We start from the raw sequence: 19522 nt of genomic DNA on the forward strand, positions 1-19522 counted from the left end.
CATCTCATACATCATTATACTTGGCATGCTGACAAGAAATTCGAGGGAACAGTAACATAACAGCAATTCAACAGCACTACCACACAATAAAAGTCTCATAACAGAGGCCCAATCACAGTTTCTGAAGATCTGGTAGCTGCTTTATAGAAGCCCTCGTCTGCCATTAAGCTGTACAGTGTGAAGAAAAGAATTACAGTAATAAAGAAATGTTTGGATGAAGACATGTAATACAGATCTTAATTATTTTGAAAATAAATAATGTCTGTGAGCAGTGAACCACATAATGAACATTTGTGTCTTGTATATTTCAAACACTTGACAGGACACATATCAGAGGGATGCATATCTGTCTTGGATGCAACAGAAATATGCGTATCGGTTGTGTCATGAAGAACGTATAAGGAACAGTAACTTAACAGCAATTCAACAGCACCAACACACAAGAAAGTGTCATAACAGAGAACCAATCACTGTTTCTGATGGTCTGACAGCATACCATACATGAAGGCATATTTATGTAAACCCTCATCTGATAGTAAGCCGTATAGTGTGATGAAAACAATTGCAGTAAACCTGAAATGGCTGGATGAAGACATGCAATACAGACAATAATTATTTTGGAAATAGGTAATGCCTGTGAGCAATGAAAGACATAATAAACTTTCACATCATGTCTTTTTCAAATATATGCCAAGACAGATATCATAGCAATGCATACCAATCATGGATGCCACAGAAATACGCATGCCGGCTATATCATTAAAAATACACTTGAAGGGCTTACAACACTTTCATATTATAAGGGTTATGGATTCCCTATCTTGTAGGACAAGGCCTGAAAAAGGTGGCATTCTGATTGTGCAATAACTTTTCTGTGTGCAAGCCACTGCCATCTAAAACAGTTCTTAGACAGATGTTACTAGATTTAAATTCATGTCCATGATACTAGGCTGTATACAGACCTCTATATTGACTATGTGTGCACAGGATATAGCAATGGAGGCTGTCACAAGTAAGTGAAATCAAAGTGTGAAGTATGAATGCAGTTAAAAAAATAATTTGAACATTCTGATTTAGTGAGAATGTTGAAAAGGAGCTACACGTGTTATTGTCCACACAATGCTGACCAGTGCAATATCAATGCTTCTTTGCAAAGGACACTGTTTCCATTATATAGTGCCCATGCTGTCCCAGAATTGAATCACATTCTATCTGTGTAAGTATGCTATACAAGCCAGCACTCAATGCATGTGCCACAGGAGTACTTAAAGCATGACATGCTCTGAATATCCAATCACAACTTATGATTATAAATCATTGTACAGCATAAAAATGGATATAAATAACTAGATAAAATGGACTTTGTGTAATGTCAGTACATTTATATAATTTTGCACTTTACTGGAAATGAACAGCAAGCTATGTACATTTACTGACTAACAACATGTGGATAAAACACAAGCACCACAGTGGAAGTCTTAACACAAATGTGACACTCTACCCACATAAGTAATTACATAATATGATTGTATCACAAACAATCTCTTTGAGATAAAAGGGATGGGGTAGGCCTCTTTCCTGTAAATGTACACACTATAACTGTAGTGGGTGCCATTTATGCATTACAGTAGAAGGTCACACAACACTAACAGTCACCAAATGTGAGTTTGAACTCCATAGCATTTGACTACAGAAAATACATGATATTGTCCAGAATGAATGTGCCACAGTAGAAGTCTTAGTACAGTTGTGAGATATGCCCGTGTTTCAAGAAATTACATCATGTTATTGCTGCAAGGGATATATGTGCCTGTAATTGCTGTAGTAAGGCAACAAGATTCAAAACATATCTAATTTACTCATGCCAGAGGAGAACGCTTATTACAATAGTCATGTAAGGAAAGTATAATCACATGCCATCAATAATCTGAATAAAAGCATTGCTATGTGAGAGTTCATCATAGCTTTTTGTAAGAGGAATCAACATGTATACATGTACACAGCAGCTGTGTTTGACAACAGTGTTAATGACATATACAGTCACAATAAGACTGACACAACGTAGTCTGAGAAGTAATGACTGGATTTGAACTAGCCACCTAAATCACAAGCTACAGATTAGTGCCTAAATTGCAAGCTCCATACAACATTGTGCTGTACAACTGTGAATGTGCACAGTTGAATGGTTGACATCACCACTGTTTATTAGTTGGATATTTTTTCTAAATAGTGGTCAAAGGGCACAAAACCTCTGTACAGTTGCACATCATTTATGTATTTGAAGAGTAGTCTACACAGTATGAGAGGGAAAGATGCACTCATAGCTAGACTCAAACCTCCTATGTATGTAGGTATATAATCTGCAAAGCACATTATCAAAGTCATGCACCCCAGGATAAATCATACTACAACTATGTGACACTGCAGATATGTAAGCATTATGTAATCATTGTGGTGCCAAAAATATAGTTTTCATGGGGATAGTAGTAATTGCTAGTTTAACACTGTGCCACTGAAAATATGTCTCATTACTGTAAGTGTACATAACGGTGGTTGTGAGTTAGCCAACTGTATATGACAGTAATTACAGCCACACTATGTAAGTAAGGATGGACTTGAACCAACAACCTATATAGTTACACAGTCTATAGAGCAAATTATCAGAAGTCAGCAGCAGAGGAGAATTCTCCATATAAGTGAGGCATACAGCATCTATGAAGGGATAACATCAGTACTGTATTGTCAAGGTGATGTGTGTGCTAAAATGATTTTTACAGCCATTTGGGATTGTAAATGTTTTCACCAAAAATATGTGTAAACCAATCTAGAATCCATTTACAATCATCCACACACACTTAGACAGTAGTCACTGTTGTATTCAAACCACCTACCTATCCAATTGCACATTCTAGAGAACAGTGTAAGAACTGCAAGCAACACAGGAGAAATATGACTTTTAAAAAGTGAGAACGTGCGTCAGAAAGGATACCCTCATCAATATTTTGCACAGAATATATTGTTATGTAGAGTGGGATAAGGGAATGGGGACTCATCTACCTGTCTAAATGTTTCCCCATGTAGAAATGTATTGGGTTCAGCTATTGCGGAATTTCTGTCTCTCTGACTCTATACCTCTCTGACTCTATAGCACCACACAGTCTAGATCATCTTTGTGAAATGTAAACATACTACCTATCTAGTTACATAATCTGCAGGTCAGTGCATTAAATGCACATGCCACAGTAGAAGTCTGACTTTAAGTGAGACATAGATCATCTTTGAGGGATGGCATCCCCACTTCATTGTAGAAACACTGCTGTGGTTAAAACTCAATACTTTGATGTTGGATAACAGTTCTAAGCAAAACATGCCACTTGAGTGGAATGTTGCAAATTGCAAGTGTGAGTGAAACCATCCCAGTGTATTATGGGGTCTACACAAACATAAGAGTCAATGCTGTATTTGGACCACCATCCTAACTAGTTACACATTCTAGAGCTCACTGTATGAAGTGAAAGCAGGTGCAGACATGCAAGATATAGAAGACAGACAGGAATGGTGATGGCCACAAAAATTTGTGGGACACCATGACTGGCGATCAGTATTGGACAATGGAGGTGCTCCCATATACATCTTGAGAACAGTGAGAATCTAGTCATCACCCTCAGAATTGTAACCACTGTCTCCCGTGTCAATTGCCTGGGTCAGCGCTGGATATAGCATTACCAATGCAATGCAGGACCTTTTCAACCCTGACAGTTCAGGTAACAAGGCCCCTCTCCATTATATCATCCACAGGCCCTAAGAGTTTCTGCTGGGTGACAAAATTACCACCTTCACTTGTAATTCTCCCAGAGGGAACCACTGCCTCAGCTGCCAGGGTAGAGCTACCTGACACAGGTGGAGCAGGTAGGGCAGGTTTTGTGGAGGCAATGATAACAGGTTGTGAACCCAATGTGCTGGGTGTGTCTGCTACCATCTTTGGAGATATGAGCTGTAGTGGCCATTCTACTTCTCTGGGCTATTGGTTATATTGCTTTCAGCAGCAAAGTATGCAAACAACATAATTTTAAGAAATTATATAAAAAAGTAAATAAATAAAAGAGAGAGAGAGATAGGGCTGAATGGGAACAAAAAAATAAAGATAATTAGATCAACGGCATGTCACATTATTTTATTTTTTCAATGCAATTTGTTTTTCAATACAAGAACAAATATGATAAATGACTATTGTATACCTGCGCCACAACCAGATATGGTGGGGAGGTATTAATGTGCCATGAAATAAACAAATATCACTTCTATGATATAAGAAATAACCTTTATTTCCCTATGGTGTAGAGGATATATGCACTCACAGGTAATAATTGCACTTACTATAATTTAAATGTTCCTGACATTCATAATTACTATTAATATTTTAGAAATATTATCCTGTAAAGAAACTAATTGTTGCTTCTGGTTAATGAACTCACACACACAGTTAAGCTAGTGCTGTCATTGCATAATGCAAACAGTAAAAGCTATTGGAGAAGGTATGTTTGCTTGACATCAAGGTTGAGATGTGCCTTCTCTTGATGCTAGGAATTGAGGTGCAGAAAATACTTATCTGGCTTGCATTCAGATTGGAGGCATACTTACCCTACACCTCTCTAAGGTGAGATAGTCTCTCCTGTTGCACCTTACAGTTTGCTGATATTTCTTCTGCAACTACAGAGTAGATAAAAAGAAAAAAGCACATATGAAACCATAACAAATAACTACATTGGTTGTCTAATACATGCTATATTATAGACTATTGATTGGCCCGTATACACACAACTGAGGGATGCTTGCCATCTTAAATTCATCTTCCCATCAGCTTATGAGGACCTGCTTATGCTTTTTCAAGTCACTATAGTGATGACAACATTGATCCAAATTGTGTGGAATGCCGGTTGTATTGGAGACAGTATTGGCCAAGCTATTCCAAGCCTCAGTCTGATACTGAGATCTGGTATAATCACTTTACAGCAAACAGCTGTACTGCTTCACAAGGAGTACCACAATGATCCTGGACTCCTCAAAAACAAGCCTTTGATCTCTAAATTTAGCACCATCTGCTCAATTGCCAGTCATATGTGCAGAATTCAAGCTAACGATATATGTCTGAATTGGCACATGTTTATCTCAAATATAAGTTTGAGTGGAAGGATGCACAGCCTTACCAACTGCATTTATGCAATTGCAAGCATATGGATTCCTTGGCAGACACATTTGCAATACTTACATGAACGTATTGATACATTTTCCAATGTTTAACAATGCAATGCAATGTTTAATAGGTTGGTTTGCAACCCTTGGTGTTTGGAAGGATAAATAGCATGAATTGTGACATATTTGATGTTGGGACTTAGACAATGTTAAAATTGTGTTTTACCATCTGGGAACTGACCCCAAGGGGTAAAGAATGCAAAATTGAAGCTTAACTTATACATTCTCATTGTCTCTGGAGAACGCCTTTTTAAGCATGATAATTACAGATATGCTAATTTCAGAATGCATGGCGATATACTTCAGAGAAGCCGGTATGTGTGTCATTTTAATAGCCCTGGGGATGTATTGCTATGCAAAAGGTAGCATATCTGTTTGTAAATATATTTCAGATGGATAGAATTGCATGACATGAGTAATACAGGTCGGGGTATGTTGCATACATAATTCACAAGACATACCGTACTAAACACATAGTTAGGATATGTGATTAGTCATGTTGATTATAACAAAACCATTGTTCCCATCATATTTATGCAAGTGTATTTTAAATTAAATAACATTATTGTCATGTTTAACAAATTGTATGCACATTATCTAGGATTATATGTGAAACATTAATGATATATGCTAGATAGTTAAGTTTAGTTATGGAATAAACTTGTTTATCAATCTCAATTGTATTTAGTTTTGCATTCCTAATCAAAAAAGTTGTGAGAAATGGGATTATGACACCCTTTTGTAAAGGTACCTGTTAGCTGAATTTGAACCATCAAGTATCTATGTTTTTTTATCTAAACTTACTGTATTTACACCTTGTGCCGCAGAGATAAGTATGTAACAGGTGACATTTTTCTACTAAGTACTGTTCAGAGTGCTGATGAAAGTGCACCATTGTTAGGCATGTTTGCACTACAGAAGGCAGCCCAAATTAAAATGTTCACTTTTTTCCTCAGTCGGTGAACTATGTTTCCATACTGCTGATCAGAGAGCAAATGCAAAAGGCATTAGAAATAAAATGTGATCTAGAAAAAAGCTGACAGTAAATATGTTTAGTCAATGGGGATATCTAGCAATGACCAGAGCAAAATGTGCATTTAAGTGACATATTCATCCTTCTCACATCTCCTTGCAACATCAGAAATGTACTTTGTCAAACACATTATCAGACTAATAGTTAATAAGAAATAATGTGAAAGTGGCAGAGAAGGGCTCCCATGCTGTTATCAGTACTGAGAATAGTTGAGTTTTACACAATAACATTATAAAAATGTGTATTCAGAACACATATGTAAAATTAATAATTACCTGTATTTGAGCCTTGCATTATCTGTCTTATGTCTTTCAATTCACTTCAGTTATACTTTGTGTCACAAGGATAGTTATCTGAGAGGTGGAATGTATTCACTAAGTACTGTCCAGAATGTTCACATCTGTGCACCTTTGCCAGATGGGTTTGTGTTACAAAAAAGCCCACATTAAATTTTTCACTTTTTTCTTTTGGCAATGACATGTATTTGTGAGCTGCTTGTCAGCACACACACATACAAAAGGAAACACAGTAATAAATGATATGAAATTGCAATGAGAGTAAAAATTATATGAATATTACTTTTATCATTGGGGGCGGCCACGGTGGTGCAGTGGTTAGCATTGCCACCTCACAGCAAGAGGTTCTTCGGTTCGATACTTGGCTGGGGTACCTTCTGTGTGGAGTCTGCATGTCCTCCCTGTGGTCGTGTGGGTTCCTCCGGGTGCTCCGGTTTTCTCCCACATCCCAAAGACATGCTGTAGGTGGATTGAACACTCTAAATTCATCCTAGGTGTGAGTTTGTGCATTTGTGTGCCTTCTGTGGAAGGTTGGGCACTGGGCTGGTAACTCAACACTGTAAAACTCCACTGCCAATCATGAGCGGACAAGGTGATCTGCTGTGGTGACCCCTAACCGGGAAAAAGCCGAAAGAAGAAGAAGACTACTTTTATCACTGGCTTGCAGCATCATAACTTGTGTCACACCTCATGACTGGTTCAGGTAATAGCAACATTCATCCTGTTCTTAAATATCTGTTCTCACACATTAAAATCTATTTCTAATATTATGCTTAGCAAATGTTGTCATTAACAAGGCAAATAGATTATTTTACTAATACAATACACTGGTAACAGCAAATCACAAATATTATGGGTAATGCCTTCAGCATTTATCACAGAAACTTGTGGTGTGTAATTCATCTTCCTAAATGTGTGCCTATTCTTGCAGCTGACAGCATTATCAAAACTACATTTATTAAGGATTTGAACCTCAACAGCAAATCTGTGTTTTCTCCAATGTGAATGTATTTACAGCTTGCAACAGCTATAGGTAGATACCAGGTACATTTTATTCAGTCATTACTATTTGGAGTGATGATAGCTGTGCAACAAGACCAGGCTCATTTGTAATACTGATAGCAATCTAAATAAAATTTCACTTTTTTCCTTTGGTAGAGAACCCTGCTTCCATGCTGCCAAACAGTACACAAATGCAGATTGCAAATTAAAAGAAATAAAAATAATACATATTGAAACTAATTGAAAACTCATCTCTAAAATCTGCATCACCTATCCTCGAAGTCAAAGTTCACTTCATTTATACTTTGTGCCATAGAGTTGGACATCTGTCAGGTGTAATCTATGCAGTCATTACTATCCAGGGTGATGATGGCATTGCTCTGATGAAAGGCTTATTTGTGCTACTGAAGACAAGCCAAATTAAATTCTTCACTTTTTTCCTTAAGCCACGAAACTTGATTGCACCATGCACTACCAAGAGGCATTAAAATGCAGAAGACAATAAAAGAAATTGCAATTTTTTTGAATAACAATTAAAATGAACATGAAGTGAATCAAAATGTGCACCCAAAAATGAGCAGAGCTGCTAGTGAATTTGCACTGAAACATTTAGCCTTCTCACATCTCCTTGTCATATCACTACTATCCTTTCTTTCTCACAATATCAAGACTTTAGGTAATGCCATGGTAATGACAAAGGGGACAGGGAAAAGCAGAAATACTATCATTTTTTCACACAGCAGACACAATTTATAGTGACATAATCTCAAATGATATATCTGTCTGTCAGTTTTACTCAATACAGAGTTTACTTGAGTTTATCACCACAATACATTATTACACCAAAATGAAGATCGACATTTATTATTACCTCCCTCTGTAAAATGACCTGTAAACGGAATTTGAACCTTGTGTCACATATACTGTTTCTCTACGCTTACTTCATTTATACTTGATACCATAGTGGTAGGTAGCTGACGTCTTGAATTTCTTCACGCTGTATTGTCAAGAATAATGCTGAAAGTGCAACAATGCAAGCCTCAGTTGCAGTACTGATGACATTCCAAATAACATTTATCAGTTTTTACCTTCGGAAGTGAATAGCCATTCACTGCTAGTGATCATTGCCAGTCAGTGGAGTATAATTCCAATTGGCATGCAAAAGATAAAAAAAAAAATAAGGACACATTTTGAAACAAGTACTTCATCATTTGAGATGAATCCCCATTTGCCACAGACATATATTAGCAAGGAGAAAAAGTGCCTACATTTATTCAAAATGTGACATTGTATCAAGTCACATTGAAAATGCAGCAGAAACAGGTTATGAAAGCTGAATTTTTCATTTAACAGTCCATGCCTGGATGAGTGGTATAGTGGCAACAGTTAGAATACCCCTTTACACACACAATATTAAACAAAAAGTGTAAACACTACAGATTTATTCCTCTCTTCATTTATAGGTTCATAGGATCATTGGTAGGTACTAGGCTATCAGCCCAAGGGCCTATGTAAGCCTAGCCAACAAGGTTCCCTGGCTTACGCCACCCAAGAAAGTTATTTTCCTGTGCCACTGTTGAGCAGAGACACATAAGTGATCCTTGGGGTGTATTTCCTAGTTCCCATCCACTCATCAAGATTTTTCTTGAAGAGTGGTAATGAAGAACTTTGCTTGACATAGATGGGTAGCCTGTTCCAGAGTATGGGAAGTCTCTGGGACATGAATCTATCCCTCCAGCATGTTCTGTTTATTGTGGTGACAAGGTTTAGGTCCCTAGAGCATGTAGCTCAGAGGAATTGGGATTTCTTTAGGTGTAACATGTCCAACAGCTCTGGGTTTGACATAGCTTTATATGTTAGGCAGAGATCACCTCGGAGTAGGCAATATGCTACAGAGTAAAGCTAGTTTTTTTTGAGATGGTCAGTGTAGGGCATTTGTTTGAGGCCAGTGATCCTCTTTGTGAGGTACTTCTGTGGCCTTTCCAGCTGCTGCAGATGTCTTGTGAGGTATATTCCAAAAGGGGCATTGCACTCTATAATGGGTCTAATGAGTGTCGAGTAGAGGGGAACAATGACCTCTTTTTTTCCTGGATGAGAACCCTTTTATAATGAGGTGTGCCACGTAGAAGGACTTCCTGACTACTGTGGTGATGTGACTATCAAAGAAGAGACTACTGTCCACCTGGGTCCCAAGGTCTCTTATCACACATTTGGTGTTAAGTAGATTGCTGCCTATGTGGTAGTTCATGGGTACAGAGTTTTTACCAAAGGGGATGACACTGCACTTTTTGGCATTGAGCTTGAGGCCATAGCTCTGACACCAGGTATCTGTCTCAGCAAGGTCCTTCTGTAGGATGTCCATATCATTTGGGGACTTGACTATGGCTCCTAGTTTTCAGTCATCTGCGAACTTCATTAGCTGGAGGCCTTCTGTGTTAGCCTGTATTTCAGAGAAGTAGATACCAAACAGGAGAGGTCCCTAGGCTGAACTCTGTGGTACTCCACTTGTCACTGGTTTGAGGTCAGATTTGGAGTCTTCAGCTTTTACAGTGTGGATTCTGTCAGTGAGCCAGTTGGCAACCCATCTTGTGACATAGGGATTTATACCTAGCTTAGTGAGTTTAGCTATAATAACAGAATGGGGGATTGTGTTGAAAGCCTTGACAAGGTCAAGATAGGCTGTGTGAACCACCTTACCCTCATCTACGCCTTTGGAGACTGCCTAAAAAAAGTCGATCAGGTTCAGGAGGCATGATCTGGCTTTCACAAACCCGAACTGGGTGGGATCTAGAGTTTGGAGGTTACCAATGTCTTTGTTTATGAGTTCCATGATGATACGTTCCATGGCCTTGCAGACCAGGCTTGTCAGGCAAGTAGAGCGATATTTCCCAGGATCAGTGGTGACTCCCCCCTTTGTGGAGTGGGATAACTGTTGCTGTGCTCCATTCAGTGGGCACAAAGCTGGATGTGAGGCTATTATTGAATATGGTGCTTAGGTGGGGAGCCAGTTCGTTCTGAAGTTCATGTAAAATGCAGCCTGGGATGTTGTCTGGTCCCATGGATGCTGTGTTTTTGGCTTTAGAGAGTGCAGCTTTTACCTGTGTAGTTGTGATTACATGGACTTTGCATTCTTCCTGTATAGATATGGGCCCTTTAGGGGTTGGGGATGGTAAAGTTAGCACTGAACCTATCTGCCAGGATGTTGGCAATATCAGTTGGTTCAGTAATTTTTGTGCTATTGTGCTGTAACACAGAGGAGATATGGGTGTTGCCATTGAGATTCTTGACATAGCTATAGAATGCTTTGTGGTTGTCCTTAGAATTAGTGGTGATTTTGTTTTCATAGCTAGCTTTGGAGGATCTTATAAGGGATCTCAGCTTCTTACTGAGGTTGACTAGGGAGCTCCTCCACTCATGGGATTTTAATCTCTTTTGCAACAGTTTCTTCCTTCTGTTGTGCAGTTTGTTTATGGCAGAGAACCACCAGATTGGCTTCCTTTTTTTGGAGGCTCGCATTTTGGTTTTGTTTGCGATAGCATGATCCATGCACTCGTGTAAGTGCTTATAAAGTGCATTTCTGTAGGATTCAGCAGTTATAACTGTAGTGTCCATCTGCATGGGTGTCATGAAGTTCACCACTTCTGTCTTAAGAAGCATGAAGTTGGCTTTGGAGAAATTTAGGGTGTCTCACTCCCTTATCTATATTTTCCTAAAGCACTGCTATCTCATTTTTATTACATATGGAACCTTTATACATGAGTAATGTACCCCCATTGAATACACACAACATTATTAGTAAGAGGCAGGCATTATAATGTTAGGAATGCCACTCTCCTACCTCAGTCAATGTATTTTCATACTTTTTGGTAAATGTCTTTTACCTAACATACCTTCAATAAGTGTCTATTAAAGGGGGGGACTGTAAAAAACCTGATTGTTCCTGCATTCTAACTAATTAACTGACACCTGCAGGCCATTAGAGGGTAACAGTTCTCAATGCTTGTCCTTGCAATGCCAGGATGTGTGTGCATACAGTCTTGTATCTCCTTACATCATGTTCACCTTACCTTCACTTAGTTCAGATTGTGGCATTCAGGAATAGTAATGACTTAACATCTCATTCACATACTCACAGTGCTCACGGGGATGCACCTGCACTATTTAGTGGTAATCATGTAGCTAAGAAACCTCTATCATAATGGGGAGACTGTTTCTATCCAGAGAGCTTGATACTGCTAAATGCACTTTGAGGAGATGTATCTACTTACTAAATTGTTTTTTGTCAAGGGATGTTTCTATTTTTTTTTTACAGAATGTCTTTAGTTTAAAATTAAGGATGCATTGCAATGTCAAATACAAACATCGGTTTATCTGTCCACATTTTCTTTATCATTTACTGTCGGTGTAGCCCACATATATCAGTTCTTTGTCTGCATTACAAAGGTTTATAAAGAATGTTATCTGGCATAATTGTGTAGATTTTATTTTCTGGGAATTTGAATGGCTTTTGCTTATTGTTATTCTTATGCAAATGATGGTATAATTGAACTGTTCTGTGGTTTATAGATGGTGGTCAAGTGTAATGTTTGATGCAAATACTGGATAGAATCATACCTCTCAATCTCTCAGAGCAAGAAATATGGACATAAATAAAAGTGGTACAAAGACCCAAAAATAGGGACATTTTTTAAATATTGCTCTTACAAACTTAGAACATTGACAGAATAACAAATTATGTGTTAGCATGAATTTTCTGAAGGATATGAAGTCTGAAACTTAAATGTCTATCATTATTTTCTAACTTCAGTCTTTAATTATTTGACATTAATTTTACAAAAAACTACAATTTTAGGAAAAATAGACCAAAAATATGAGGCAAAAATCTGGACATTCTGCAAAAAATCTGTACAGTTATGAGGTATGGAATACAAATCTGTATATTGCAAACATTAATCACACAAGCTATTAGCGACATAAGTTTATACCTCGGACAAATGCTCTGCTTAGGGGCATATACATATTTCCATATATATGAGAGCACTAAGTGATATAAAATGTTTTTTTCTTTTTTATGCGTTCCACCCTTACCGTGCCATTACTGCAGGCACAAATTGTACCCTTTGGGAAGGCCATTGTCTGATGCTATCAGAACACAACCATTACATGGTTAAATAAAAGTTGTGGAATTTAGCAAGCAACAGTTTTCATATTTTTATGTGCATGACATCTTAGGCTATGCCCTAGGCAGTGAGAATGTGTGCTATCCTTTGCCTGTAAGCCAGAGCCAGCACCACGTGCAGCTGGTGATTCTCCCACTCTTGATCTGTATCTGTTGCTTCTGCTGCTGGCCCTGCCCGTGGTCCTTGAAAATGTGGTCCTGTTCCTTGCTGTCCTTGTTGAAGCTTTTTTCCTGAGAATTGTAATGTGTAACATGGCACATACTGTGCATATTTTGGCTGATGTGCCTGGCCTGTATTGCAGAGCACCTCCTGATGTGTCTAGACACTGGAACCTTGATTTGAGCAATCCAAACACATTTTATGATATTCCTAGTTTGAGGATGGGCCTTGTTATATACTTGCTCGGTGGGGTTGTGTGAGTTTTTCATAGGTGGTATGAACCAGGGCTTCATTGCATAACCTGCATCACCCACTAGAAGCCCTTATGGAAAGTCACAGGTGTGTCATATGCCTGAGTCATGAAAACTGCTTGGATTATCTGCACAGACATTGTTGATGATCCTTTGTGCATCACAGACAACCTGACAGCTTATAGAGCACCCTTTTCTGTTGATGTACTTCCTTCCCTGTTCACTGGGTGGGACTTTTATTTTTATGTGTGTGCAATCCATGCGATTCAGAGATCTACTTCAGAGAAGTGCGCTATTGAATAAAATTCTTGCAGGGTTCTTGCCCTCTCCTGTGGGGTGCATGGGAAGCATATGTGATCCCTTTCATGTTGTAGCATTACATTTAAAAATGTATTTAGTATTCTAAAGGCTGATGTCTGTGACACACCTAACATATCCCCTGTGGGTCTATGGAAAGTTCCAGTAGCTAGTATACATAATGTTACACATATCTTTATTTTCACAAGGATGGATTCTCCAGAATTTCTCTGGGGCCTGTTATGGAGGAGGCTGAGATTGTGTATTTCCTCAAGTGTTTCCCTGTCCACTGTATGTCACTGTATAATTTCTGTGTCTTGCAGTCCATGATAACTCCAATGGGGTCTAAACACACTTCTTCTGCTTGTCCATGGTTGGGCAGCAGCAGCAACAGCAGCACCTTGTTTTAAAGCCTATTGCACATACAGCAAAATGATAGCAGCAGCAACCCTTAACATATTTTTTTCTGACTGCAATTGTTCCTCTTTTCGTGTTCAGGGCAAAAGGAAGCACTGAGTGTACACATTTGCTTTATAGCTTGCTAAATAGCTCCACCATGTTGGATTGGTTAATTAGCATGTGATTTGGTGTTTTATGCTTTCATTAGCATATTCTCCATTTTCTCTTTGTTTTCAGGGTCTACACTATGTGTAGAGCTCACATTCTGCCTCTCAGTAGTCATCTTGGGATTAGTGGTTCTGTATTCTCCTGGTGAGAGAAGGAGTGCAGTTACATTATTTCCTGGAGACTGCTGATCACCAGAAAGCTTAATAACTGCTTTATAGGTGACAGCTTGGAATCTGTGCTTATATTCTGATCCTGGTGAGAGCAGGGGCAGAGTGCATTGATTCCTGACTCTTTCTGGTTGGAGAGTGAGTGTCTATGCTTAACATACCTGATTGGTCTGGTTGCCAGGTCTGGTTGCTATTCAAAGCATCTACCACAAAAAGGCTACAAGCCTGCAGGCTTTTGCATCATCTGGGACAAAACTGTGGAAAACCAAACAGGCCGTGCCCTGCTTCTCTTCCTTGGATTGGTGCTAACATTTTGCTTCTGGTGAGAGAAGAAGCAAAGGAGTATTGTATCCCAACAGAGTGAAGCTGTGCTGAGACCAGCATCACCACCACCACCAGGGATATAATTAGAGTTAGTGTTAGCCCCACTGTGCTCACCCTTCCCCTTGCTGCTCTTCCCTCCCTGCCCCTATTTCCACCTGCCCCCACTAGTGCTACATTTCAACTAACCTTAGCCACTCCCCTCATGCTAACCGCCAATCACTGAATCTTCCCCACCCCTGTACCCATTTCCTTCTCTTCCACTATTCAATATCCTGTAAAGCACAGTCTTTCATCTAACTACCTTATAATTACAAACAACACCTCTCATCATCCACCTCACCCACCCTATCCCAAGCAGATCTCTCACTCATGACTAAACCCAACCAAACCATGCCCAAACTACCCAAACCCACATACATACATACATACATACACCTCTTACTATTGCTCCTGGGTTTATCCACCTTCCCACTGCTAACTTCTATCACCGAACACCAAAAACAACTTAATTTTATCCACATAGCAAGGAAAACTACTTCCACTAACATTATTACAACACACCCTTTTACTCAAGTAGTCCCATATCAGGGTCTATATTAGATCACCGAGCGCTTAAAAAAGTGAACGGTGATTAATCAACCCTATGTAAGTGAAAGCTTACAATTTCGAACTGTCAGAACAGATTTTTTTCCTAGGGAAAAAAAATCACTGTTCCAAAAAAAAAAAAAAAGAAAAAAAAACATACTTTAAACATTATATTAAGTGGGGGCTTTGCCCCCCACACCCCCCTACGTAAATATACCAACTCCAAGACCGCACTTGAGTGCCAAAAATGGCAAAGTAATGAAGTGGCCAAGCAAATTCTTTGCCAGGGAAAACATTTGTTTAAAAGCCGCTTCAATATTTTGCCGTTTCAAGATTTTGCGTTCGACCAAGACGCATTCGAAAGAATGCATCTTCGGTCTTCTAATAGGGAACCCCATATCACTACTAAACCTTTTTTATTCACCACTATACGCACAGATTACAGCCATCACACTACCAGTCCCAAACAACTATAAAGAACTTTAAGACCCTAAACAATCTACTCAAACTCTATTTTACCTCAGAACCCAACTCATTAGCTGTGGTGATATGCACCCAAACCCAGGCCCTCAAAATCTAGGAGCCCCAACCCTCAACCTGAATGATACCCTACTCCACCAAGACAAATCCATGCTACTCAATTTAAATTTAAATGTCAGAAGTATACTAAACAAAGTCCACAACCTTCATGCACTACTCTCCTTTTATCAACCTGAGATAGTCATACTAACAGAGACTTGGCTTAAACCAGGCAACCACAACAATGAAATTACTCCACCAGGTTACAATACAATTTGAAGTGATAGAATAGGTAAAAAAGGGGGGGTTGCTATAGTGTATAAATCTCACCTCATCCTTGAGAAAGTAGACATAACAACCCAAGACCTCGATAAAGTTGAACTCACTCTAAGAAAACTAAAACTTAATGATAGTAAACACATCAACATCATAGGATGCTACATCCCTCCAGGCAACAGTATCCCCATTACAGAAAAACTCCTAGAATGAATATCTAACTCACTCCCCCAGGAAAGCATATTATTAGGAGACCTTAATACTGACTGGTAAAACTGTTCCAGTCATAACCCGCTCTCCCATATTAGCCTACATGGCCTAACCCAACTCATCACTTCCCCCACAAGAACAGACAAGAGAACCAAACATCAATCCACTCTAGATTGGATACTCGTATTCCACCCATCACTGATATCCCTAGCAGGGTGTCTATCTGACACCCTGAGTGACCACCAAGCCACATTCTTACTCAGATCAAAATCACCACAACTGACCCAAATATCTATGCGCCTAATTAGAAACACAAAACTCTTCAACCTCTCCAACTTTATAAACGACCTAAAAGTGTGCAACTGGACCCCCCTAAAAAACCTATCTCATGATGAAGCTGTACTATATTTCAATGCTACCTTCTTAAACACCCTTAACCATCAAGCCCCCTCCAGAACAACAAGATTTAAAACTAAATATGCCCCCTGGTTAACCCCAGACACAAAATTCCTCCTCAAAAAAAGAAACAAGGCCTGGACCACCTACCTCAACAGTAAATCCCAATTGAACAAACAAATATAAGTTGAACTATGTAACAAAGCCAAAAAACTCCCCAAAACAGGCAAAACATCTTACTACCAAAAGTTACAGAATAAGCACAGGAACACCCCACACAAATTTTGGGCAGCAATTAACTCTATTCTACAACCAGGTAAAACAACTAACCCAACCACACAAATAGATAACAACCAAGAAGACATTCCCACTCAATTTAATAAATACTTTACAGAAACCATCCAGACATTTGCAAACAATCAACCCTATGACAACATCCCCACCCCTGCAAATCCGTCCCCAAACCCAACTAACAATTGCCCCAAGTTCAACTTCCACCGAGAACCAACCAAATCCATAGAAAAACTAATCTGTAAGCTCAAACCAATGTCTCCAGCCACAGATAAATTACCCGCTGAATACCTCCACCTGGCTGCAGAAGCCATATCATATCTTGGCTCCATCCTAATTAACATATCCCTCTCCGAGTGTATAGTACCCAAGCTATTGAAAATATCATATAACATCCCTGGAACTCAGTAACTACTACCCTATTGCCATACTACCCCCTTTATCTAAAATTTTAGAGAGGGTAATACACAAGCAACTAATGACATATCTCCTAGAAAATAATCTAATAGCAGCACAACAACATGGCTTTAGACGCTTTCATAGCACCACCACCGCACTAACAGGATTCACCAACATTGTCAATACTCACAGAAACAACTCCTCTTAAGACAATAACTGAAGAACAAAATTCTGATGTGCCTGCCCACGAAGAGAACCACAGCTCGAACAGGATAATAAAGAGTTAATTTATTTTGTAAAAATCACACAGAGAGCTCCACGAAACAATACTGGTTTAGCGCTTTCATGTGCAACAGGCAGACTTCCTCAGAACCAGTTAAACGCACACATACTTTGCAATTTAAAAACTTTTTGGCGCCAACTTTTTGATCTTCTTAAAGTGCTATATACATTTAGCACAAACTAGTAAAAAGATAACGCATCTACCCACAACAAAATGACATCCATGTGGATACCAAATCACTACACTTGATGTACCAGGGATAATTATAAATATAAAATTATGAATAAATATTAGAATTATTAAAATGTAAGAATATAGCTGATCTATACATAGTAAACTATATAAAAATACAATTACAAGAATTGTTAAAAACAGATAAGTATGTAAAGGTCATGTAAAATAAAAACTTATGTATGATACATGGATATATAAATGTAAATATGAATGTATGATTCCTACAGGACAATATATGGATAAATATAAATAATCAAGACGTGGACCCTGTCGACCTCAATGAACGGCTATAACAGTTGCCTGACATAATGGTCTAAAGTGTGAAAGTGCTAATGCTATATAACTACAGAAATAAATGGGTGCAGCAATATAGTCTAATCTAATGAAAATACATATGAATACAATGTATAGTGCAATATAAATCTAATCTAACAATAAAAAGGGTTTTATGCTAATATGATCGTTCAGTCCTGGATTGGTGGTTGCATCGCATAAAATTTGCCATTTACTCTCCAACATCACTAGATAAATTTTCCAATTGCCACCCTTAACTAATACATCAGTATGATCTATGATGCAAAATATAAATGAATGTGAAGGACCTCTCTCCATAATATGTTTGCTCAAGGCGTTATTTGTGTCCTTCTGTTTGATCTTGTACAAATGCTCATAAATTCTGGTTTTAAACTTTCTCTCCATCTTTCCGATGTAGTAAGCCGAACAGGATGTGCAAGTGGCTAAGTATACCACTCTCATTGTATTGCAATTCCCATTTTTACTATGTACATACGTTCTAGTCCTATTAGTTAACCTAATCATTTTCTTCTCATTGATATATTTGCATTGGGTGCAAGAACCACAACGCGTGGTGCCTTTGTTACTATTCAAGGACATATTCTTCCCTTTATTCTGCTCTAACAAATTTTTTTAATTTGCTGATGTTTTAAAAACACATTTGGGGTGGTTTCCTATGACACCACTGATACTTAGCCACTTGCACATCCTGTTCGGCATACTACATCGGAAAGATGGAGAGAAAGTTTAAAACTAGAATTTATAAGCATTTGTACAAGATCAAACAGAAGGACACAAATAACGCCTTGAGCAAACATATTATGGAGAGAGGTCCTACACATTCATTTATATTTTGCATCATAGATCATACTGATGTATTAGTTAAGGGTGGCAATTGGAAAATTTATCTAGCGATGTTGGAGAGTAAATGGCAAATTTTATGCGATGCAACCACCAATCCAGGACTGAACGATCATATTAGCATAAAACCCTTTTTATTGTTAGATTAGATTTATATTACACTATACATTCTATTCATATGTATTTTCATTAGATTAGACTATATTGCTGCACCCATTTATTTCTGTAGTTATATAGCATTAGCACTTTCACACTTTAGACTATTATGTCAGGCAACAGTTATAGCCGTTTATTGAGGTTGACAGGGTCCACGTTTCGATTATCTATAATTATCTATATTTATCCATATATTGTTCTGGCAGGAATTATACATTCATATTTACTTTTATATATCCATGTATCATACATATGTTTTTATATTTTCATTTTATATGACCTTTTATGCTCACCTGTTTTTAACAATTTCTGTAATTGTATTTTTATATAGTTCATTATGTATAGATCAGCTATATTCTAATATTTAAATATTATTCATAATTTTATATTTATATTTATCCCTGGTACATCAAGTGTAGAGATTTGGTATCCATACGGATGTCATTTTGTTGTGGGTAGATGCGTTATCTTTCCACTAGTTTGCGCTAA

This window comes from Protopterus annectens, chromosome 3.part1 (assembly GCF_019279795.1).
Source record: "Protopterus annectens isolate FY-2018-M chromosome 3.part1, PAN1.0, whole genome shotgun sequence".
Lineage (NCBI taxonomy): Eukaryota > Metazoa > Chordata > Ceratodontiformes > Protopteridae > Protopterus > Protopterus annectens.